At 41.7% G+C, this 24,942-nt stretch overlaps 1 protein-coding gene across 4 annotated transcripts in view; it reads right to left on the bottom strand.

Moving 5' to 3' along the window:
- LOC122560305 (syntaphilin-like) overlaps nucleotides 1-24,776 on the bottom strand; it is a 78,965-nt gene extending 54,189 nt beyond the window's left edge. For 2 of the 4 annotated variants that reach the window (XM_043710883.1, XM_043710882.1), the window contains exons 1-2: nucleotides 24,619-24,776; nucleotides 22,824-22,940 (exon numbers count right to left, since the gene is read on the bottom strand). The gene's annotated coding sequence lies outside the window, so the exon portion shown is untranslated. The remainder of the gene's footprint in view (nucleotides 1-22,823; nucleotides 22,941-24,618) is intronic. The other 2 variants (XM_043710885.1, XM_043710884.1) reach the window with 1 other exon arrangement.
- Nucleotides 24,777-24,942: the final 166 nt, after the last annotated feature.

The raw sequence follows: 24,942 nt of genomic DNA on the forward strand, positions 1-24,942 counted from the left end.
TTGGACTGTAAGTGGCAAATAGCATTCAGGCCACACAAGTTCCAAGCAATAACTACCTCCAGCAAGACAGGATAATTACCCCTTGACATTCAATGGCACCATCATCATCATCACTGAATGCCCCACTATCAACATCTGGGGTTACCTTTGATCAGAAACTGAACTTGACAAGCCCTATTTCTTGTTATGTTCATTCACAGATTGTGGGTGCCACTGGACCAGAGGGCAGTTATGAGTCAACCACATTGCTGTGCGTCTGGAGTTACATGTAGGCTAGATCAGGAAAGGGTGGCAGACCCTAAAGGGCATTCCAAACAATCAACAGGCATGATCAGATTCTTAATTCCAGATTTAAAAAAAAATTGAGTTCACATTCCACCACAGCACCCAAGTCCCCAGACCATCAGCTGGGTCTCTGCGTAAATAACCTAACAATAATACCACTAGGCCATTGTCTCCCCTCCCAAACATGTAAACAGCATGGTGACAAGAGTAGGTCAGAGGCTGGGAATCCTGCAGCGAATAATTCACCTCCTGACTCCCCAAAGCTTTTCCAGCATTTACAAAGCAAAAGTCAGGAGTATGATGGAGTATTCCCCATTTGCCTGGATGGGTACAGCTCCAACAACACTCAAGAAACTTGACACTATCCAGAACAATATAATCCACTCAAATCGGTACCACATCCACAAACATTCACTCCATCCACCATTCACTCCATCCACCATTTGAAATGCTCACTCCTAACACAACTGACCTACACAGACAGCAGCGTGCACCATTTTAAGGTGCATAAAACTCCTTCAATAACACCCTCTAAACCCATAACCTCTACCATGTAGATAAACAAGGACAGCAGATGAATGGAGACACTGTCACCTGCAATGTACCCTCCAACACACACACATTACCTGATTTGAAACTAAATCAACATTCCTTCAGTGTCACTGGGTCAAAAACCTGGGTCTCCATTCCTAACAGCACTATAGTGGTCCCTACAGCACACGAGCTGTTGTGGTTCAAGTTGGCAGCTCACCACCATCTTCTCAAGGACAATTAGGGACAACCAAGAAAGTCAGGCCCAAATCTGGCAACAATACACATCTCAGGAATAAAAAGCAAATCTTTCCCTTGAAACTATCAAATAGAGCTGCTTATTTTCTGTGATTGTTCGTTAAATTATCTCCTAACAAAACTAATTAGTAGCACCCAACACTCAATGAGGCATTACTCCTTGCCAATAAATGGAAGAGCTGGTATAAAGTAATTGAAAAAGGCACTGCAGAAAATATCTGTTGCAAAATGTGCTAATACATCAAATACTAATGTTTCCCTGTGCTAAAAATAAGATTGCAGATATAAATAGACCACATTTGATCCCTGTGCACAGGTTCTTCCGGCAGAGGCAAGTTTTTCATTATATTTCCATTATTGACTATTTATTCAGAGCCAGTCCATACAAAGATTTCTCTTCACATTTCCACACCACTGCATCCAGTGTTCCCCAAGGATCCATTCTTGGCCCTGTCCTAATTTTCATCTAGACTCTAATGGTCAATGATATTATCCATAAACACAGCATCAGTTTTCACATGTATACCAATGAAACCCAATTCAAACTGCCCCCTACCTGCTGTGACCCCTTCATTGCCACCACATCCACAAACATCCATTCCTTCCACATCCAACACTCGGTAGTGGCAGTGTGTACCAACTTCATGATGCACTATAGAATTTCACCAAAGATCCTTCCATACCTACGACCACTACCATCTAGAAGCACAAGGGCAGAAAGTGCATAGGGTCATCACCACCTGCAGGTTCCCCTCCAAGCCACTCACCGTCCTGACATGAAACTATATCACCACTCCTTCACTGTTGCTGGGTCAAAATCCTGGAATTTCCTCCCTAACAGCATTGTGGGTCGACTGACAGCACATGGGCTGTAGCAGTTTAAAAAGACAGCTCACCACCACCTTCTCAAGGGCAATTAGGGACAGGCAATAAATAAAAACAATGCATCCAGAATTGCTGGGAAAAGCAATGCTACTGTCTTCATCACTAGATCTAGTCTAGCTCTATTCCCTAGCTGTCCACTCCTTCATCTCTCATGGGCCCTGTCTCACACTGAAATTGATTTGGAAACCTTGGCTCTAGATTTTCAGGAAATTTCCTGATTTGCTATACCAGACTTGGGAGAAACTGCCTTGGATGATCTTTGTGCCAGCATGTGGATTGGAGTTGGTTTACCACAACAGACTTAGGTCAAGGGTTATCTCAGGGACTGCAACTAACTCAGGCAGGCTGTTTACAAGGTTTAATTAGTCCTCTGGGACTTTATTGTCTGCTCATATTTTAGTCCCTCTAGCCCCTACCCCTCACTTCCACTAGCCCCCACCTATTCCCCTGCCCAGACCAGAATCACAGATTGTTATAGTGTATAAGCAGCCAATCAGCCCATCATTCCTGCATCACATCTATAACCTAGTGCCAATCTCCACTTCTCCTCATATCCCTTTACAACATTCTATCCAAATAACCATCTAATGCCCCTCCTGAATGCCTCAGTTGAACCTGCCTTCACCACACTTCCAGGCAGCACTATTCCAGACCCTAATTACTAATTGTGTGAAAAGTTTTTTACTCACATCACCCTTTCTTCATTTATCTATCACTCTAAATCTATGTCCTTTATTTATTTGATGAGTGGGAATAGATTCTCCCCACCATACTCTGTCCACTCCATTTAGGATTTTGAAAACCTTTATCAAATCTCCTCGTAGTCTTCTTCTTCCCAAGAAGAACAGGCCCAACTTCTTCAATCTATCCTCATAACCAACGTTCTCATCCCTGGAACCATTCCTGTAAATTGCTCTGCACTCTCTCAAATGCATTCACATATTTGCTAACTGTGCCAAAACTCATTCCCGTGGTGCCCCAATGCCAACTCACTCTACATCCACTATCAACAGAACTCAGGGCCCATGCTCAGATTAAATAAAATAATATTCTAAATATCTGTTACAAAATTCACTATAATAAAAGAAACCCTCTCATTCATGAAAACCTATTTAGCTTTTTAAAATTCCCTTAAATACTTCATTCTTTATAAAAACTAATTAGATTCATAACTTCATATCAAAGACAGCTAATCCTTTAATAATCTCTTTAAACTGTCAATTAAACTGTGATCTTAGATACCCCTGTTTGGATAATTGTAAATTGCTGAAAGAAGCTGATAATTATAATATATACTACAATAAAATATAATTAATTATAATTACAAAATGAGAGCCATTGGATTATGTCATCAAAGTACTATTGCCACTGTGACACCAAATCTTTTCTTAACTTCTCACTAACATAAGTAAGCCATGATTTTTACAAATTCTCTAGGGCAGGGAATTAAATAACTTCTCAGCTTCAAAGATCGATAACCTTTTTCAACCTTCAAAATCATTCATATCTTCTCTAAAAATTCCTAATTCACACACTGCAGGTTGAGAACTTGATATTATGAAAATAGGTTCTATTTTAACTTAGTTTTAAGTTCATATTGCCATGCTAAGTTTAGTTTCCCTCTTTTTGACTCACACCATATCCCATTCTTGTTTAGAACACAGAACATAGAACAGTACATCAAAAGTACAGGCCCTTCGGCCCACAATGTTGTGCTGAGCATTTATCTTAATCTAAGATGAACTAACCTACACACCCCTCAATTTACTGCTATCCATGTGCTTGTCCAGCAGTCACTTAAATGTCCCTAATGTCTCTGACTCTACTACCACTGCTGGCAGTACATTCCACACACCCACCACACTCTGTGTAAAGAACCTACCTTAACATCTCCCCTAAACCATTCTCCAATCACCTTAAAATTATGACCCCTGGTGACAGCCATTTCTATCCTGGAGAAACGTCTCTGGCTATCTACTCTCTCTATGCCTCTCATTACCTTGTGCACCTCTATTAAATTACCTCTCTTCCTTCTTCTCTCTAGTGTGAAAAGCCCTAGCTCACTCAACCTCTCCTCATAAGACAAGCCCTCCAATCCAGGCAGCACGCCGGTAAATCTTCTCTGCACCCTCCTCCATCCTTCCTACATGAGGTGACCAGAACTGGACACAATATTCCAAGTGTGGTCTAACCAGGGTTTTATAGAGCTGCAGCAAAACCTCATGGCTCTTAAACTCAATCCCCCTGTTAACGAAAGCCAAATCAACATATGCCTTCTTAACAACCCGATCAACTTGGGGGGCAACTTTGAGGGATCTATGTATATGGACCCCAAGATCCCACTGTTCCTCCACACTGCCAAAAATCCTGTCTTTAACCTGTATTCAGCACACAAATTCGACCTTCCAAAATGAATCACTTTGCATTTATCCAGGTTGAATGCCACCTGCCACTTCTCAGTCCAGCTCTGCATCCTGTCAATGTCTTGTTGTAGCCTGCAACAGCCCTCGACACTATCTACAACACCACCGACCTTTGTGTCATCAGCAAACTTACTAACCCACCCTTTCACTTCTTCATTCAAGTCATTATAAAAACTACAGAGAGCAGAGGCCAAAGAACCTCCAGGCAGAATACTTTCCATCCACAACCACTTACTGTCTTCTTTCAGCTAGCCAACTCTGTATCCAGACAACCAAATTTCCCTGTATCCCCTACCTCCTAATTTTCTGAATAAGCCTACCATCGGGAACCTTACCAAATGCCTTACTGAAATTCATATACATCACATCCACTGCTTAACCTTCATCAACTTGTCTCGTCACATCTTCAAAGAACTCAATAAGGCTTGTGAGGCATGACCTGCTCCTCACAAAGCCTGGCTGGCTATCTTTAATAAAACTATGTTTTTCCAAATAATGATAAATACTATCTCTCAGAATCCTTTCCAGTATCTTGCTTACCACAGACTTAACAATGACTCATCTGTAATTCCCAGGGATTTTCCTATTCCCTTTCTTCAACAGGGAACAACATTCACCTCCCTCCAATCATCCAGTATACTCCTGTGGAGAGTGAGGATGCCAAGATCATCACCAGAGGCGCAGCAATCTCATTCCTCACTTCCCGTAGTAACCTTGGATATATCTGGGCTGGCTCTGAGGACTTATCTATTTTGATGATTCCCAGAATTTCCAGCACATTCACTTTCTTAATATTAATCTGTTCAAGCCTATTAACCTGGTCTACAGTGTTCTCACTGTTAACACTCTCTTTAATGAATTCTGAAGCAAAAAATTCATGTAGGGCCTCCCCTATCTCTTCAGACTCCAGGCGCAGGTTCCCTCCACTATTCCTGATCGGCCCTCCCCGCTCTCTGATCGTTCTCTTATTCCTCACGTAATTATAGAACGCCTTTGGTTTTCCCTAATCCATCTCGCCAAGGTTTTTCATGTATTCCTCTAAAGCTGTGTCAGATCCTTGCTTTCTCAACCTTGAGTAAGTTTCCTTCTTCCTCTTGATGAGAAGCTCCTCTTCTCTCATCATCAAAGGCTCCTTCACCTTACCATTCCTTGCCTGTTTCAATGCGGCAAAGTTATCCAACACTCGCAGCAAGTGCTCCTTAAACAGCCTCCACATTTCTGTTGTGCATTTCCCATAGAACAATTGTTCCCAATTTATACTTCATAGCTCCTGTCTAACAGTAGTATAATTTCCCCTCCCCCAATTAAATACTTTTACAAACTGTCTGTTCCTATCTCTTTCCATGGCGATGGTAAAAGTGAGGCAGTTGTGGTCACTGTCACTGAAATGCTCTCCCACAGAGAGATGTGACACCTGGCCTGGCTTGTTGCCTAGCACCAAATCCAATATGGCCTCCTCCCAGTCGGCCTTTCTACATTGTGAGTCAGGAATTCTCTGGACACACCTGACAAAATCGGCTCTATCTAGATCATCTGCACTGAAGTGGTTCCAATCAATATTGGGGAAGTTGAAGTCACCCATAACAATAACTCAGTTACATCTGCAACTTTCCAATCTGTTCTCCAATCTGTTCTCCCATCTCTCTGCTGCTATTGGGGTGTCTATAGAAAACACCCAATAAAATGCTCCTTTCCTGTTACTGACTTCCACCCATACTGACTCAGTAGACAAACCCTCCTCAACAACCTCCTTTTCTGCAGCTGTGATGCACTCTCTAATTAACAATGCTACTCCGCTTCCTCTTTTATCTCCCTCCTTGTACTTTTTAAGACATCTAAACCCAGGAATATCCAATAATCTTTCCTGCCCCTGTGAAATCCAGGTCTCCATTATGGCCACAACATCGTAGTTCCAAGTACTCATCCATGCTCTGAGTTCATCACTCTTATTCCTGACACTTCTTGCATTGAATCAGACACACTCTAATTTGCCCTATCCACTGTGTATCCTTCCTGACAGACTCTCTGCATTCTATTTCTGCCCATTCAACACCTATCCTCTCCTCTCATCTGTGGCTCTGGTTCCCATCCCCCTGCCAAACTAGTTTATTCGGATTCTTTTCTTTTCTCCTGTTTCGCCTCCACTTACCCCACACATGCAAGAAACAATCAAAACCTTGTTTTGAAGAAATTGTCCCCTTGTTCAGAACCCATTGTTTCTGTTCTGCCTGCTCCTGCTCTTACTATTCCAAGAGAAATAATCTTTTAAACAACACACAATGTGCTGCAGTAAACATGATTTTACAAACTCTTTACATAGTTTCCTTGGTTTAAAGCACCAATTCCTTCTTTAGTCCATGACCCAAGAAGAAAGGATCTAGGAGGATGTGGTATTTACATGCCTCCCCCCTCAGGAGAGATGAAACATCATTTCAAAAATGTATTTCATCACCAGGTCTGTGACACACAGACAATGATAATAAGACCTGCAACCCTTTATCCTTAATCTCCCCTTATACAAGCTTTTCAGAGTCTTTTCTCAACTCTTAAATCCTTAACTTATTTCATCATTTTACATTGGGACAAGGCATCTGAAATCACTTTGTCTTTATGACCAACATGAACAATCTTTACATTGAATAGTTGAATTAATAGATTCCATCTGAATTGTCTTGCTTTCTGAGTTTTAAACTTTTCAATGAAAACTAGCAGATTATGTTCAACGTAGATTAATATTTGATAGCAACCATGTTGGAGTTTGACTTCAAAGTGTAGAAGAGCCAGCAATTATCCCAAAGTTTCCTTTTCCATGACAGAATACTTCCTCTGGTATTAGTTTAATATCATTAAAAAGTTCCCCACCTGCTTCTCTATTTTCAACTCATTCTTTTGTAATAAAGCTGGACCTATCCCCTAGTTACTAACATCACTTGCCATTTTTAAATGGTTGGCAAACATAGGAACAGCCAACAGAGGTTAATTTATTAGGATTGTCTTCTATTTATTTGCTGAGCACTCTGTCAACCACACCACTTCTGCTTGTTTTCATAACCTATTTATTTAAGGTGCAGCTAAAATGCTGACGCAAGGAGGAGAATGTGAGCACTGCAGATGCTTGGAGATCAGAGTCGAGAGTGTGATACTGAAAAAGCACAGCAGTTCAGGCAGCATCCGAGGAACAGGGGAATCTTCACGGAGGATCCGGAAAGAGAACCATTTCTCGAGGTTTTGGATTTGTTGTACATACAGGTTGTCCTGTTCAGGTCCAAGTTGTGTTGGTCTGAATGTAGTCCAGAGTCCATGTGGGATCAGTCGGTTCCGTAGGCAGGCACTGAGGAAGGAGGTGTGGCTGTGGTAGCGTGTCTGCTTCAGGATATGGCTGAAGAGCTTCAGGGCAGAGAAGGTGACCTGGGGGTTGCAGTGAGAGATAGACTCACTGAGATCCTTGTAGAAGAGGTTTAGCGGAGGATCCGGAAAAAGAATCTCCTGCTCCTCAGATACTGCCTGACCTGCTGTGCTTTTCCAGCGCCACACTTTCGACTGCTGATGCAAGCAACACATTTTCAATAATATCCACACGTTCCTAAAAATCACATGATTCTTCTTCATCTCTGATATAAATGGACTTCTCCTACTCTGAGATTATACCCTCTGGTCCTTTACTCTCCCACAACGTTTCCACAGCCCCTTAAGAATTTTCTCCTTTTCAATAAAATCTCCTCTCATTCTTTTAAACTCCAATGTGCACAGGTCGAACCTGCAAACCACTATTCACAATAAAATCTCTCCATACGTATAACTTAGTGAACTATCCCTGGACTATATCTTTAATAGGAACATACGGACAAGGAATAGAAAAATTCCTGAAGAAGGGCTTATGTCCAAAGCATCGGCTCTCCTGTCCCTTGGATGCTGCTTGACCTGCTGTGCTTTTCCAGCACCATACCTTTCAACAAGGAATATAACTAGTCCACTCAGCCCTTCAAACCTGCTCCATTAATCAATAGGATCATAGCTGATCTGATTTTAACTTCAACTCTACATTCCTGCATACCCCTGAGAATCTGTCAGACCCTTAGTCATCAACAATCTACCTGCGTCTGATTAAAACTACTTAAAGATTTTGCAAGCACTGCCTTTTGAGGAAGAGAGTTCCAAAGTCTCACAACACTCCGAAAGAAAAAAAAATGTTTTCCCATCTCTCTCTTAAACAGGCAGCCTCTTAATTGTAAACAGTGAATCGTAATTCTAGATTCTCCGAGAAGAAGAAACATCATTTCGACACCCACCCAGTCAGGTCCTCTCAGGATCTTACACGTTTCAATTAAGTCACCTCTGACTCTCTGAAACTCCAGAGGATGCAGCCCCAGCTTGTCAAGCCTTTCTGTATTAGGCAATCCATACATTCCAGGTATTACTTTAACAAACCTTCTCTGAACTACATTTTTAAAATGTATTCACAGAATGAGGGTGTCACTGGCTGGGCCAGCATTCATTGCCCATCCCTAGTTGCCCAGAGGGCAGTTAAGAAGCAGCCACATTGCTGTGGGCCGAGAGTCACTTATAGGCCAGACCAGGTAAGGATGGCAGTTTCCTTCCCTAAAGGACATAAGTGAATCAATGGGTTTTTCCAACAATGGATTTATGATCATTATTAGCCTCATAATTCCAGGTTTTGATTGGACTCTACTCCATCATCTGCTGTGTCAGGATGTGAACCCAGGTCCCCACAACATTACCTGGGTTTCTGGATTAACAGTCCATTATACCACAAGGTTGTCACTTCCCCACTTCCAATACATTAACATCCTTCTGTAATTGTGATGTACACAGTACTGTTGATGTGGTCACAGATAAACATAGTAAATAGAAAACAGGAGCGGGGTAGGCCATGCAGTCCTTTCATCCTGCTACACCATTCAGTATGCTCATGGTTGATCATCCAACTTAATTGCCTGTTCTCATCCTGCTCCTCATACATCAGTCCTTTTAGCCCCCAGTGCTGCAACCAACCCCTTGAAATCATGCATTGTTTTTGATTCAACTGCTTTCTTTGGTAGTCATGATTTGGAGATGCTGGTGTTTGATGGGGTGTACAAAGTTAAAAATCACACAACACCAGGTTATAGTCCAACAGATTTATTTGGAAACACTCTCATTGCCTGATATGATGGGATGTCCTGGTGTGTTGGCTTTGTGTATCTTCGGAAGGCAGTAGAAATCACCTATGCGGGCAATATGTGGGCTGAGAGCGCGTAGGGAACTCTGAAGGACTGGATCCAAAGTCCTGATCAATGTGTTTAGTTCACGGGTGTGTTCTTTAGTCGGATCAGCCAGTAGCTGCCTGCAGTGTTCCTGGTTGGTCAGTTGTGGGTACACTTCCGTGCAGTAATCTGTTTGATGACAAGGTTGTGATTGGTTTTGAGAGCATTGATGGCATTGCGTTGTGATTGAGTGATGTTTTGCTCTACCTTGTGGGTACAGCTGATGAATCTGGCATTTATATATTTCCTGACGGTTTGAGTATACATGTCAAGCCCAGTCATCATAGTTGTCACAGGGATCTGTAGAGGAGCAACTGACTGTCCTCTTAGGTCACCTTCGTAGGTGACATTTTTTTTTAGATTAGATTACTTACAGTGTGGAAACAGGCCCTTCGGCCCAACAAGTCCACACCGACCTGTCGAAGCGCAACCCACCCAGACCCATTCCCCTACATTTACCCCTTCACCTAACACTACGGGCAATTCAGCATTGCCAATTCACCTAACCTGCACATTTTTGGACTGTGGGAGGAAACCAGAGCACCCGGAGGAAACCTACACAGACACGGGGAGAATGTGCAAACTCCACACAGTCAGTTGCCTGAAGCGGGAATTGAACCCGGGTCTCTGGCGCTGTGAGGCAGCAGTGCTAACCACTGTGCCACCGTGCCACCATGCCGCCCACCACTTCTACTGCCTTCCGAAGATACACAAAGCCAACACACCAGGATGTCCCAACATATCAGGCAATGGAACTCTGGGTGATAGTGTTTCCAATTAAACCTGTTGGACTATAACCTGGTATTGTGTGGTTTTTAATTCTGTGGTAGTGAATGCCACAAGGTCGCCATTCTCTGAGTGAAGAAATTTCCTATCTCTGCTCTAAATGGTTAACCTTAAATCCATAGACTGTGACCCCTGGTTCTAGACTTCCCCCACATTCAGGAACATCCTTCCTGCATCCACCCTGTCCAGTCCTGTTAGAATTTTACATGTTTCTATAAAGGTATCCTGCTCCATCAGCCCTGCCATGCCAGGAATCAGTCTGGTTAACTTTCTCTGCACTCCCTCTATAGCAAGAACTTCCTTTCTCAAATAAGGAGACCAAAACTATATACCATATTTCAGATGTGGTCTCACCAATGCACTGTACAGTTGCAGCAAGACATCCCTGCTCCTGTACCTGAATCCTCTCACTATGAAGGCCAACATACCATTTACCCTCTTCACTGCTTGCTGCACTTGTGTGCTTACCTTCAGTGAGAGGTGTACAAAGACTTCAACATTTCATTGCACATACCTCTCTCTCAATTTACAGCCATTTAGATAATAATTTGCCTTCCTATGTTAGCTATCGAAGCTACTTCACATTTATCCATATTATACTGCACCAGACATGTATTCGCTCACACATTCACTCTAAATCACACTGAAGTATCTCTGCATCCCCCTTAAAGCTCATCCCCACTGCCCCAAACCAGCTTTATGTCATCTCTAAATCTGGAGGGAGTACATTTAGTTCCGTCACCCAAATCATTAATATGTATTGTGAATCCCATTATTGCTCCACTAGTGACTGCCACCATTCAGAAAAAGATTCATTTATTGCTACTCTTTACTTCTTGTATGCCAACCAGTTTTCTCCACATCTCAAAACACAACCCCAAATCCCACTACTAAAATTTTACAAATTAATCTCTTCTTTGGGAATCTGTCAAAAGCCTTCTGAAAGTTGTTCCCTTTCATCAACTCTACAATTACATCCTCAAAGAATTCCAATAGATTTCTCAAGCATACTTCCCTTTCATAAATCTGTGCTGACTCTGTCCAATTCTGTCACTGTTTTCCAATTGTTCTGCTATAAAAACCTTGATAATGAACTCCAGCATCTTCCCCATTACCAATGTCAGACTCATGGCTTTACAATTCCTAGTTTTTCTCTACCTAATTTGTTAACTAGAGGGGTTACATTAGCTCCTGCAATCTGTAGGAACTGTTTCAGAGTCTGTAGAAACTTGGAAGATGACCTCTCACTATTTCTAGGCTTACTTCATTAAGTACTCTGGGATATAGGTGATCCGACACTGGCGATTTGCCAGCCTTCAATCCCATCAATTTTCCCATCATCATTTCCCTATTAATGCTGATTTTCTTCAGTTCTTCCTTCTCACTAAACTTTGTTTCTCAACATTTGTACAATATTAGTTGTGTCTACTTTTGTGAACATAAAACTGGAGAATGTATTTAATATTAGCCATTTCTTTGTTCATCATTATAAACTCCCCTGTTTCTAACTGTAAGGGACCTACATTTGTCCCACATTTTTCTCTTCACATATCTATAGAAACTTATCCAGTCAGCCTTATGTTCCCTGCAAGCTTACTCTTCTACTCCATTATCCAGTTCTTAATCAATCCCTTTATCCTTTACAGTATTTCTGAATTCTAAACTGTTCCCACTTCTCAAGTCTACTATTTTTTCTAGCCAATTTCTATACCAATTCCCTGAATCTAACACCATCTCTAATTTCCTTCATAAGTCATGCTTTGGCCACCTTTCCCATTTTACTTTTGGGCCATACAGGAATGAGTATTCATTGCAGTTTACCAGTGTGCTATTTGAACATTTACCATTGTCTTTCCAACATCATCCCTTTAAGTAACTTTCCTGAATCTATCATAACCAACTTGTTGTAGTTTACCACTACCACTGTAGTTTAATCTATTTAGATTCAGGGCCCTAGTTACAGAATCAACTACATCACTCTTCATCTTGATCAAAAATTCGATCACATCATGGTCACTCACCCATAACGGGCCTCTCATAACTAGATTACCAAGTGTTCCATTCTCATTACACAATAGCCAGTTTAGGATGGTCGAATCTCTACTTGGTTCCTCAATGTATTGGTCCAGAAAACCATCCTGTATACACTCCAGGAATTCCTCCTCTACAGTATTCTTATAAATTTGATTTGCGCAAACTACATGCAGATTAACATTTTCCAAAATTACAGATGTTTCTTGATTGCATGCGTCTCTAATTTCCTTTTTACTGCCATTTCTAATATTACCTCTACAGTTTTGATTAGATTCCCTACAGTATCGAAATAGGCCATTTGGCCCAACAAATCCACATCAACCTCTGAGAAGTAACCCACCCAGACCCATTCCTCTACCCTATATTTACCCCTGACTAATGCACTTAACACTATGGGCAATTTAGCATGGCCAATTCACCTGACCTGCACATCTTTGGACTGTGGGAGGAAACCGGAAAACCCAGAAGAAATCATGCAGATACGGGGAGAATGTGCAAACTCCACACAGACAGTCGCCTGAGGCAGGGATTGAACCTGGGTCCCTGGTGCTGTGAGGCAGCAGCGCTAACCACTGAGCCACCATACCACCCCTTGGCAGTCTACATACAACCCGCCCAATATTTGTGTCCCTTGGTGTTTCTTAGCTAAAACCATTCAGGTTGCATATTGTCAGAGATAATATCCTTCCTCACTACCGCATTCATTTCCTCTTCAACCAGTAATGCAAGTGTAACACCTTTTCCTTTTTATCTGTCCTTCCTAAGTACAGAATACCCTTGGATATTCAATTCCCATTCGTGGTCAAACTGCAGCCATGCCTCTGTAATCTCGACTATAACTTACCTGTTTTCATCAATTTGCACAATTAATTCATCCACATTGGTCTCACAAATACCCTGTATAACTGAAGCTACTGAGGAAGGGTCACTGAACTCACAACATTAACTCTGTTTTCCCTGCACAGATGCTGCAAGACCTGCTGATTTTTTCCAGCAATTTTTGTTCTTGATTGCAACTGAAGCTTTCATCTGATAAGGGAATCAAAACTATTCACAGTAGTCCAGTTGTGGTCTGGTTAGCATCTTGTATAGTTTTTGCAAGACCTTCCTATGTTTATACTCCATTCCCTTTGAAATTAAGGCCAAAATTCCATTTACCTTCCCTATTACCTGCTGAATTTAGATGTCAACTTTTAATGATTCATGCACACCAGTGATAAGCAAAAAAATTGTGGACCAGTAGATTACTCTTTCAGCACTCGGCAAGCTGCCAGAGTAATATGAGACTGTATGTACTCTTGTGAAGAAACATGAGCTGTTCATAGTTGGTCTACAGGGAAGTCTGAAAGCTAGTCTCCAAACAAGAAGCCTAATAGATTCCTCCTGAATAAATAAAGCATGATTGATTAAGGAAAGACAGTGGATATGTATCTATACCTGCAGACATAATTCAATAAAAGTATCACATAAGAGATTTATGAGGAAGGAAATGATCTGTGGTTATAGTACTGTGGTGTTTACTTTACTGACCTAGAAATTCAGACTCCTGAACTAATATTAATAATAAAAATGGTCTCTAGCAATAATCTAACCAGCCATTCGACTGCATATAGCACTAATGATCAATCAACAGTGAGAGCTCTATCCTGAGAATGAATCAATTACAGGAAACGTGGCCATGTCTTAAACAATATTTATCACAGAATCAACATCCCTCTTACAAATCATTGCTTCATTGCTGTTCGTGGGAACTTGCTGTGCACAAATTGGCTGCATGCTTCCTGCATCATGGCAACGACTGCACTTCATCAGTATTTAATTCGCTGTAGATGATCGTAAAATCATGAAAAGCACTATACCAAAGAGAATCTTCTAATTTCTCTTGGTGTGAATAAAGAGATGATTGGATAATTTAAGTGTAAGTTAAGTGGATTCCTACAGAGAGCATGTGGCACATCTCACCTTCCATCTGAGGAACTTCCTTTTATCCTTATCCCTGCAAACATTTCGGTAGAAGCCCACCTTGCTTAATTTACGCTTAAATTATCCAAACTTACAATTGAGGGAAGGCATTTAAATTTGTGTTTGGCATCAACTGGAGACATGGTAACTTATAAAAAGATTGTGAACTGTACAAGTGTAGGCAGCAGGATGGGCAAACAGATATTAAGCAGAGTTTAGCAATAGTGAAAAGTAACTGTTAATGTTTGAAATAGAGTAACAGAGTCACAGAGATGTACAGCACGGAAACAGACCTTTTGGTCCAACCCAGCCATGCCGACCAGATATCCCAACCCAATCTAGTCCCTGCCAGCACCTGGCTCAAATCCCTCCAAACCCTTCCTATTCTGGTACAGAGGGTTCTGTTTAATAGATGCATGGGTTGTTAGAGGTTCCACTGTTGATGGATAATGTTCATTTATAATGTAAATATATAAATGGAATCTTCACAAAATGGTTTACTACAAGTAGTGAAAGAACTAGCCCAAGGCAAAAACTAACGATCTCATCCTCACAAATCTAAACTCCCTTCTTAAGAGCACTCTGGGTGCACCTCTACCATGTGTGCTCTGATGATTCAACAAATGGTTCATTGGTGTCTTCTCAAAGACAGTAATCACAGAATCACCAAAGTGTTAAGCACAGAAGGAGGCCATTCAGACCACTGTGTCTGTACCTGCTCTCCAAATGAGCATTATGTCCAAGTGACTTCCTCCTGTCTTTTCCCCATATCCTTGCACATTGATTCTACTCCAATGTCCTCTTGAATACTTTGAGCCTGCCTCTACCACACTTCCAAGCAGTGCATTCCACATCCAAGCTACATTTGTGAAAGTTTCTCTCACAGCTGCTTCTTCTGCAAATCATTTTAATTCTATGCCCTCTCACTCTTAACACTTTTTACAAGTGGGAACAGTTACTCTGTTCAACGCCTCAGAATTTTTCAGAATCATGTCAGATCTCCTCTAGGCCTCTCCTCTCCATGGAGAGCAATCCCAGCTCCTCCAATCTAGCATTATAACTCAAGTTTCCCATCCCTGGAACCACTCTTGTAAAACTTCTTCTGCACTCTCTTGATTCATTCATGTCTTTCCTATAATATAGCACCCAGAACTGTATATAATACTCCAGCTGAGATCTGACAAGCATCTTATACATCACCTAGTACTCTAAGATCTGATCAATACAATAAATGTTAAACTTCCACAAGACCTGCAGCTGAACTACTGTTTACAGTTTTGGGCATGTTACGACAAAATTATTGTTATTGTATGTTGTCCCTGTCATGCCATATTCAATGATACGTGCACATCTACAGCCCTCCACTCCTGTGCCCACATTAAAAATCTACACCTTATCTTCTACTGTCAGTCAACGTTCTTCCTAACAAAATGCATCACCTCACACTTCTTTTCATTGAATGTCACCTGCTATCTACCCACCCATTTGACCAACTTATCAATGTTCTTTTGAAGTTCTGAACTTAGCTCTGCTTGCATTTTCCACATCAACTGAATGAGAAAAATTCAAAACAGGGAGGTAAATGTTAAACTTTCACATGACCTCAGTCAGGCTGCAGCTGGACTATAAGTGAATAAGACATAGCATCAATTCACTGGAATAGTAGTGAGAGATGAGGGGAATGTTACGACAAAATTATTGAGCATTTGGAAATTGGTAAACACCAATTGAGAAGGTTGCCACACCATAGAGATATGTGGGACAGAGTTCTTGAGTATATTGAAGGCTCAGGTAGATTCTTCATTGGTCAAGGAATCAAGTGGATGTGTGGAATGTCGGATCAGCTCCCTCACTGACACCTCAGTCACCTGCCCTGCCTTATTTCCCAAGAGTAGGTGAAGTTTTGCACCTTCTCTCATAGGTAAATCCACATACTGAATCAGAAAATTGTCTTGTATGCACTTAAACCTTTAAGACTATGGCAGTCCCAGTCTATGTTTGGAAAGTTAAAATCCCCGACCATAACTAACCTATTATTCTTACAGATAGCTGAGCTCTCCTTACAAGTTTGTTTCTCAATTTGCCTCTAACTATTGGGGGGGACTATAATACAATCCCAATAAGGTGATCTTCCCTTTCTTATTTCTCAGTTCCAACCAAATAACTTCCCTGGATGTACTTCCGGGAATATCCTCCCTCAGCACAGCTGTAATGCTCTCCCTTATCAAGAACGCAACTCCCCCTCCTGTCTTACCTCCCTTTCTATCCTTCATGTAGCATTTGTATCCTGGAACATTAAGCTGCCAGTCCTGCCCATCCCTGAGCCATGTTTCTTTAATTGCTATGATATCTCAGTCCCATATTCCTAACCATGCCCTGGGTTCATCTGCCTTCCCTGTTAGGCCCCTTGCATTGAAATAAATGCGGTTTAATTTATTAGTCCTACCTTGTCCCTGCCTGCCCTGACTGTTTGACTCGCTTCTGTTCTCAACTGTACCAGTCTCAGATTGATCTCTTTCCTCACTACTTCCCCTCCCCGTGAGAACATTCTGCACCCTCTCTGAGACATCCTTGATCCTGGCACCCGGGAAGCAACACACCATTCTGCTTTTTCACTGCTGGCCACAGAAATGTTTGTCTTTACCTCTGACTACAGAATCTCCTAACACAATTGATCTCTTGGAAGCCGACGTACCCCTCGTTGCATTAGAGCCAGTCTCAATACCATGGTCTTAAGGGTGACCTGGTAGATATTTTCACTATAAAGGGATATGGTAAGTTAAATAGTGACAGACTGTTTCTTTTAGTTAGTGAGGTAGAAGACAACTTATTTCAGGAAGTGATAAGAAGAATTAATGAATTTCTTTGCACAGTGAATGAACTGAATGGGGAATATCCTGCATCCTAAATTGTTTGAATTAGAACCCATCAATTGTTCTAAAAGGAAATGGGAGCATTGTTTAATGAAGAGGAATATTGTAAGTTATGTGAAATTACCAAGAAACTAGAATTTGTTTTAACAAAGGAAAGTGGAAATGAGATTGTATGGCACCAATAGAAGATGGTATAAGCAAAGCACACATGAGACACAGGCTGCACAGCTTCCTTATTTTGCTGTAAATGTCTATTCCTTACTTTCAAGGCACAGTTTAGGACTGATAAATGCAGCCAATCGCACAAGGCAACTTGCACTGCCTGAGTGATGGGGAACTGGTTTCTCAATTTGCAAATCCAATTGAAACACAGCAGCACGTCCAACCAAGAAAAGTGTTCAATTCTGGGACCCTCTGTAATAGTGAGGTGCAGGAATTACTCACAATAACTCAGTTATCAAAGTGCATAAGCTAGGATTGGTTAGTGCCATAAAATATGACAACTTTTAAACTGTAGCAGGACTTAAATACCAAAAACAAGTCAGGCTATAAGCAAAAGAGCAAGGGTGCATCTAATTAGACAAGACTTTTTCGACATGATGGGTCAAATAGCCTCCTTCTCAGTTCTATGTTTTTCATGTTGGCTTGTTCAACAGATTAATATTTATTTTGGAATTTTTAAAATGCAGTTTCTGTTCTTTGACCCCCATGCACTCTAAACCTCATACCAACCATCATACCCATTGTTGTTAAAATGTTATATCCATCAAATGCCACAACTAACATGTATATGTATTATCTCTGTCTCAGTCGTTCTCTGCGTTCAGAGTTAGAATATCAATAAAGACCTGGGTCTAAACATCTCAGCCCTGAGTGGTACTGAAGGAGCGTACACTGCTGGAGGTGTTTTCTTCTTTTGATTAGACATTAAACTGAGGTTAGTTTGCCTTGTCAAGTGGATGTAAAATATCTCTGCTACCATTTCATGGGAAAGCTTGGGAGTGGTGTCCAAGCTAACAGCTACCCGTCAATCAATATCACCATAACAGATAATCTAGTATTCCACATTGCTATTTGTGGGAACTTGCTATGCACAAATTGACTGCGGCGTTTCCCATTCTGTTACTATACATCAGAAGGACCATATCCCACCACAGCAGACAGTCGAATTTAAATTCAATAAAAATCTGGAATTAAAAGTCTACTGATGATCATGAAAGTACCGTTGATGGTTGGAAAAAAAACCTATCTAGTTCACTAATGTCCTTAAGGGAAGAAAACTGCTGTCCTTACCTGGCAAGTTTGGAACGTGATAGCAGTAAAGTCTTAGCCAAGCTCTTCCAGTCTGATGGTGGAGGGGTAAATGTTTACAGGAGAAAGTGAGGACTGCAGATGCTGGAGATCAGAGCTGAAAATGTGTTGCTGGAAAAGCGCAGCAGGTCAGGCAGCATCCAAGGAACAGGAGAATCGACGTTTCAGGCATAAGCCCTTCTTCAGGAAGAAGGGCTTATGCCCGAAACGTCGATTCTCCTGTTCCTTGGATGCTGCCTGAGCTTCTGCGCTTTTCCAGGGTAAATGTTTACAGGTCACATCAGATCCCACACATTAATGAATGGAGGCAGACTGGCGACAGGAAGTTGACTTCAGGGTTCTTTTTCAAAACCCTTCAAGACCATCTCTAATTTGTCTGAAGGATCTACAGCAGAGTTTCACTGAATACTGCTGCTATTCTTTTAAATGACTACTTACTCCCTGTTACTTTATCCACATTGGTGACAATTCCTCCAATCATTCCAAATTTGGAAATCTTCTACAAAATCACCCTTCCCTTGCCTCGCCAACTCCTTTATTGTTTTCACAAATGTGTTAAAGAACTCAAACCTTTGGCTTGTTCTAATTTGTCCTAATCCTAGTCCCATTTCTTCCTGCTCCTTTCTCTGTGAACCTGCTTTCTTCATCACCTAAACTCTCCAGTATGTTTCCTTTGCATAGGAAATGCTACAAAAAACTGTACAATTTATTGTTTTCACAACCCCAAGATATTCCAAAGTGCTTTACAGGTAATTTACTTTAATTATTCATTCACAGGATGTGGGCATTACTGGCAAGGCCAGCATTTATCTCCCATCAACAACCACAACTAACATCCTTCATGTTAGGTATAATTTAAACCAGCTTCGAGCTTCTGAGGGCATCGATCTTGAGAACACTCAAACCTCTCCATTGCAGCAAGATGGTTATCCATGGAAAAGCAAAACACTGATACTGCATTTCCAGTAAGCATTTTAGACTTATCCTGAGCCTCCAGCATGTATCATTCACTTTGTTCTTAACAGAATCCAACCAACCTCATACTGTCTACTTACTATTTATGTCTATAGAAGACTTTTGGTTTCCTTTCACGTCATTTGATTCTCACATGCGCTCATACGGGTGCAGCTTCAATAACACTCAAGAAGCTTGTCACCATCCAGGACAAAGCTTGATTGGCACCACATCCACAATATCCACTCCCTCCATCATCAACATTCAGTAGCATACTATCCGCAAGATATACCGCAGAATTCACCAAAGGTGCTTAGACAACCCATTCCAAACCCATGAACACTTCCATCCATGACAAGGGCAGCAGATACATAGGAGAATCCACCATCTACAAGTTTCCCTCCAAACCACTCACCATTCTGAATTGGAGATATATTACCATTCCTTCAGTGTCACTGGGTCAAAATCCTGGAAATTCCTACCTAAGGGCATTGTGGGTCTACATACATCACATGGACTGCAGCAGTTCAAGAAGGCAGCTCACCCCCCACCTTCTCAAGTCCAACTAGGGATGTGCAATAAAAAGCCTTATTGAATTCTTTGAGGATGTGACAAAACAAATTGATGAAGGTACAGCAGTGGATGTGGTGTCCATGGATTTTAGCGAAGCATTTGATAAGGTTCCCCATGGTAGGCTCATTCAGAAAGTAAGGAGGCATGGGATACAGGAAATCTTTTGCCCGAAACGTCGATTTCCCTGCTCCTCGGATGCTGTCTGACCTGCTGTGCTTTTCCAGCACCACTCTAATCTTGACTCTAATCTGCAGTACCCACTTTCCTCTGGTCCCTAGAAGACAGAGGGTGGATGTAGATGGAAAGTATTCAGCCTACAGCTTGGTGAGCAGTGCTGTTACGCAGGGATCTGTTCTTGGACCTTTGCTCTCCGTAATTTTTATAAATGACTTGGATGAGGAAGTGGTAGGGTGGGTTAGTAAGTTTGCAAATGACATGAAGGTTAGTGGAGTTGTGGACAATGTGGAGGGCTGTTGTCGGTTGCAAAGGGACATTGACAGAATTCAGAGCTGGGCTGAGAAATGGCAGATGGTGTTCAACCTGGATAAGTGTAAGTGACTCATTTTGGAAGGTCAAATTTGAATGCAGATCACAGGGTTAAAGGCAGGATTCTTGGTAGTATGGAGGAACAGAGGGATCATGGGGTGCATATCCATAGATCCCTCAAAGCTGCCACCCAAGTTGATAGGGTTGTTAAGAAGGCGTAAGGTATGATGGCTTTCATTAGCAGGGGGATTGAGTTTAAAAGCCATGAGATTGTGTTGCAGCTCTACAAAGCCCTGGTTAGACCACACTTGGAATATTGTGTTCAGGTTCTGGTTGCCTCATTATAGGAAGGATGTGGAAGCTTTAGAGAGGGTGCAGAGGGGATTTACCAGGACACTGCCTGGACTGGAGGGCATGTCTTATGAAGAAAGGTTGAGGGAGCTAGGGCTTTTCTCATTGAAGTGAAGAAGGATAAGAGGTGATTTTTATAGAGGTATACAAGATGCTGAGAAGCATAGATAGAGTGGAAAGCCAGAGACTTTTTCCCAGGGCGGAAATAGCTATCATGAAGAGGCATAATTTTAAGGCGATTGGAAGAAGATTTAGGGGAGATGTCAGAGGTCAGTTCTATACACAGACAGTGGTGGGAGCATGGAATGCATTGCCTGCAGTGGTAGTAGAGTCAAATGCATTACAGCCATTTCAGCAACACTTGGATAGGTACATGGATGATAGTAAAATGTAGGGTATGGAGGTTAGTTTGATCTTAGAGTAGGATAAAAGGTCAGTACAACATCAAGGGCCAAAGGGCCTGTACTGTGCTGTACTGTTCTATGTCCTGCGTTAAAGCCAGCAACACTTGTCTTACAAGTGATTGTATTTTTAAAAATTTCCCTCTTTCCCCTCTTTACTTGAAGAATTCATCTGACCTTCATTATATTTGTTTCAGCAACAACTTAGCATCCACATGTCCCCGTGTAAAAAATGCACAAGCTTGCAAACCAAACAATTTCTCTTCATTTAGACAAAACAAATTACCCTCTAGCTCTAGATTAGTATAACTGAAATTATACTTTTGTTACACTTTGTCCTTGTAGTGGCATACTTGCCTAATAGAGTCAGAGAGTCATAGGGCATATAAATACACCCTTCAGCTCAATGTGTCCATGCCAACCAAGTTTCCTAAACTTAGTTTCATTTACCTTAAATTCAGCCCATATCCCTCTCATCCTTTCTTTTTCACGTACCTATTCAAGTGTCTCTTAGGATGTTGTCATTGTACCCAGCTCTATTACTCAACTTATCTATGCTCCTCATGATTTTATAAACCTCTGTAAGGTCACCCCTCAGTCTCCTATGCTCCAGAAAAAAATATCCCAGCCTATCTAGCCTCTCCTTATAACTCATCCCCTCCAGTGTTAATATTTGCTGCTTGTACAGTAGGAGCAGATTTTTGGTGGAATACAGACCAGTTAGTGCTGAATGGCCTGTCTACATCCTTCTATGTAATTATGGCTTTCAGTTGTGGCACAGTTGAGCCTTAAGCAGACAATGCACTGGGGGCTCAGAAGACTGGTTTTGACAATGTAGATGCTATACTTGTCCACATAGGCAACATCAATAAGAGAATGTAATCTAAAGAAGACTCTGACCTCCGATTGAATCTTGAAGAGCTAAGACTAGAACAGTACACTAGGGGAAAAATCAATATCATATTCTGTCAGAACAGAGACAATAGTTTAGGTGCTAAAATAACACAAAGAACTGCAGACGCTGAGAATCCAAAAATATAACCAGAAATTGCTGGAGAAACTCAGCAGGTCCGGCAGTATCTATGAAGAGAAAAACAGAGTTAATGTTTCAAATCAAGTGAGCCTTCTTCAGTAAGTCCTGTTTCTGCTCTAGGCATCCTGTTTAAAACTGGTGCAATAAGGCAACAGCTAGAGAACTCAGCAACTTACATGCAACCATTAAACCCAACAAGGAACCACTGAATCTTTTGAAGACTTAACTTAATTGTAACTTAATTGAAGCTGTACAAAAATCTGGTATTGTTATTACAACTTTTATATTCTCAGAATGTCCCTACTTCACAACCTATCAAATATATTTGAAGAATAATTTGGGAAACACAACAGCCAATTCATCCAGAGAAAAATCCTACAAATAACAATGAAATTAATGAGCAGATCACCTACTTTTTGGAATCTTGTTTGAGGATAAATATTGCTTACAACAACATAGAAATTCATGTGTTTTCTGTCAAATAGTACCCACGGATCTTTTACTGCTGAGCTCAGCAGGTCAGGCAGCATCTGTAAAGCAGAAATAGATTTAATATGTCAGTGAGAACTTTTCACCAGAATTGGAAAAGTTAGGATGTAACAGGTGCTAAACAAAATCAAAATTTGAGGTAAGATAGAAAGCTGGTGATATTAGTCTAATTTATCCTCAGATCAAAAGTCCCCTTCTACTTTTTCCATTCTCAAAACTTTTAAACCTGTTACATCTCAAACCTTGACCAGTTCAAATAAAGGGTTACTGAACTGAAACATTGACAATAGCCCAGATCTTTTGGTCTTTTTCTCTTTCCACAGATATTCCCTGACTTGCTGAGTATTCCTAATAAATATATTAAATATAATTACATTAATTGCCATGGTTACAGTTGGTGTTCCTGCCAATTTGTTTTTCTTCAGCTCAGACCTCTGGGGTCTGTGTGTGGAAGTCAATGCTGCAAATAGTGTGCCGACACAAATTGCCATGCGGCATCGACCCATGAACCAAATGTCCATACCCGCACAGATCAGAGGAAACATTAGTTACACTGCTGAACCAGCACCATAATAACTAGAAAGCCTTTCACCAGCTGATGCTAACTATACTTTTCCAGATATTTCAAAGTGTACAATAAGACAGAGTTAAAAATCAGACAACACCAGGTTATAGTCCAACAGGTTATACTCCACAACCACCTGATGAAGGAGCAGCGCTCTGAAAACTTGTTCTTCCAAATAAATCTGTTGGACTATAACCAGGTGTTGGGTGATTTTTAACTTTGTCTACCCCAGTCCAACACCGACACCTCCACATCATGGCTACAATAAAACAGTTCAGCTAACTGTTTTAGCTGAAAGAACGGAAGAACTTTCATTTATGTAATGCCTTTTGCATCCTTGGAGAAATCCTGGACTCATCAGGAGAATTCACAAGACATATCAAACCTACTGCAGCTTGACAGTTAGTTGACAATCATCATCAACTGGCACATTCACCATGGCAATGCCTATATCAATTAGAATTCCCTTTCTACCAAATGTGCTCTCCTCTCGTGCAGGTGAAATATTGTTTTCCCTCTTAATTCTCTTGAAGAATTGCAAGATCAAAGCTTTGACAAAATACCAGTTCTGTACTATTTATAATGCTTTTAGTGACCTCAGGAGCGTTTTTCAGCCAATAATTACTCCTGGACCGTAGCCACTATAGGTAATGAGGAGGAGTCAGTTTGAAAACAGTAAGATCCCACAACGGGCAATGTAATAATCAACCAGGTAATCAATCTTTTTCATTCCAGTGACATTGTTTAAATATTCTGGGGGCACAAGAAGTGAATAAAGGTAAAGATTTATAATTTTTAAACAAATGTTGGGCACGGAACAAGACTGACAGCGGCAGCAGTGTTGGTCGGGATTGAACTGGACAAGTTGGGAGCTGTGGGCCTTCGCTGATGAAGGATGCTGCAGAAACAGCAGCTCCTCCTCTGCTCTTGATGCAGTTACACTGCGGTATGAAGGTACCACTTTCAAGCCCTCGCTCACCCTGCTCATTAGCAACATTGCCCTCTGCTCACTAACCACTCTCTCCACATTGCAACATTGAAATGTACTGGTTATTTCTTTACCCGGTGATGTAATGTCCCGTTCCCCCCACCCCCCAAACTTGCACAATCTGCCCTGGCCTGGCCTCTCTCTCACTCAGCGAACCGACACTTACCGAGTCGCCCAGGGCTCCGGCAGAAACCTGCCGCTCCCCAAACCCCGGCTCCGGGGCTCGAGCTTTGGGAGGGTCCGGGCGGAGAGACGGTCTCCGACCCGGAGCAGCGATCCCGAAACCTGCGTCTCCTCCGCCGCTGCTGCTGAATGATCAGAAAGCGGTGACAGCGTCGCCAGGTCAGCGTGAGGGAGAGAGGGAGGGATGGGAAATGGGGGGAGTGAGATAGGGGCGAGGGAATGAGAGAGAAGGGGAGAGTGAGACAGGGATTGAGAGAGAAGGGGAGAGTGAGAGAGAAGGGGGAGAGTGAGACAGGGATTGAGAGAG

Source organism: Chiloscyllium plagiosum, chromosome 20, assembly GCF_004010195.1.
Source record: "Chiloscyllium plagiosum isolate BGI_BamShark_2017 chromosome 20, ASM401019v2, whole genome shotgun sequence".
Lineage (NCBI taxonomy): Eukaryota > Metazoa > Chordata > Chondrichthyes > Orectolobiformes > Hemiscylliidae > Chiloscyllium > Chiloscyllium plagiosum.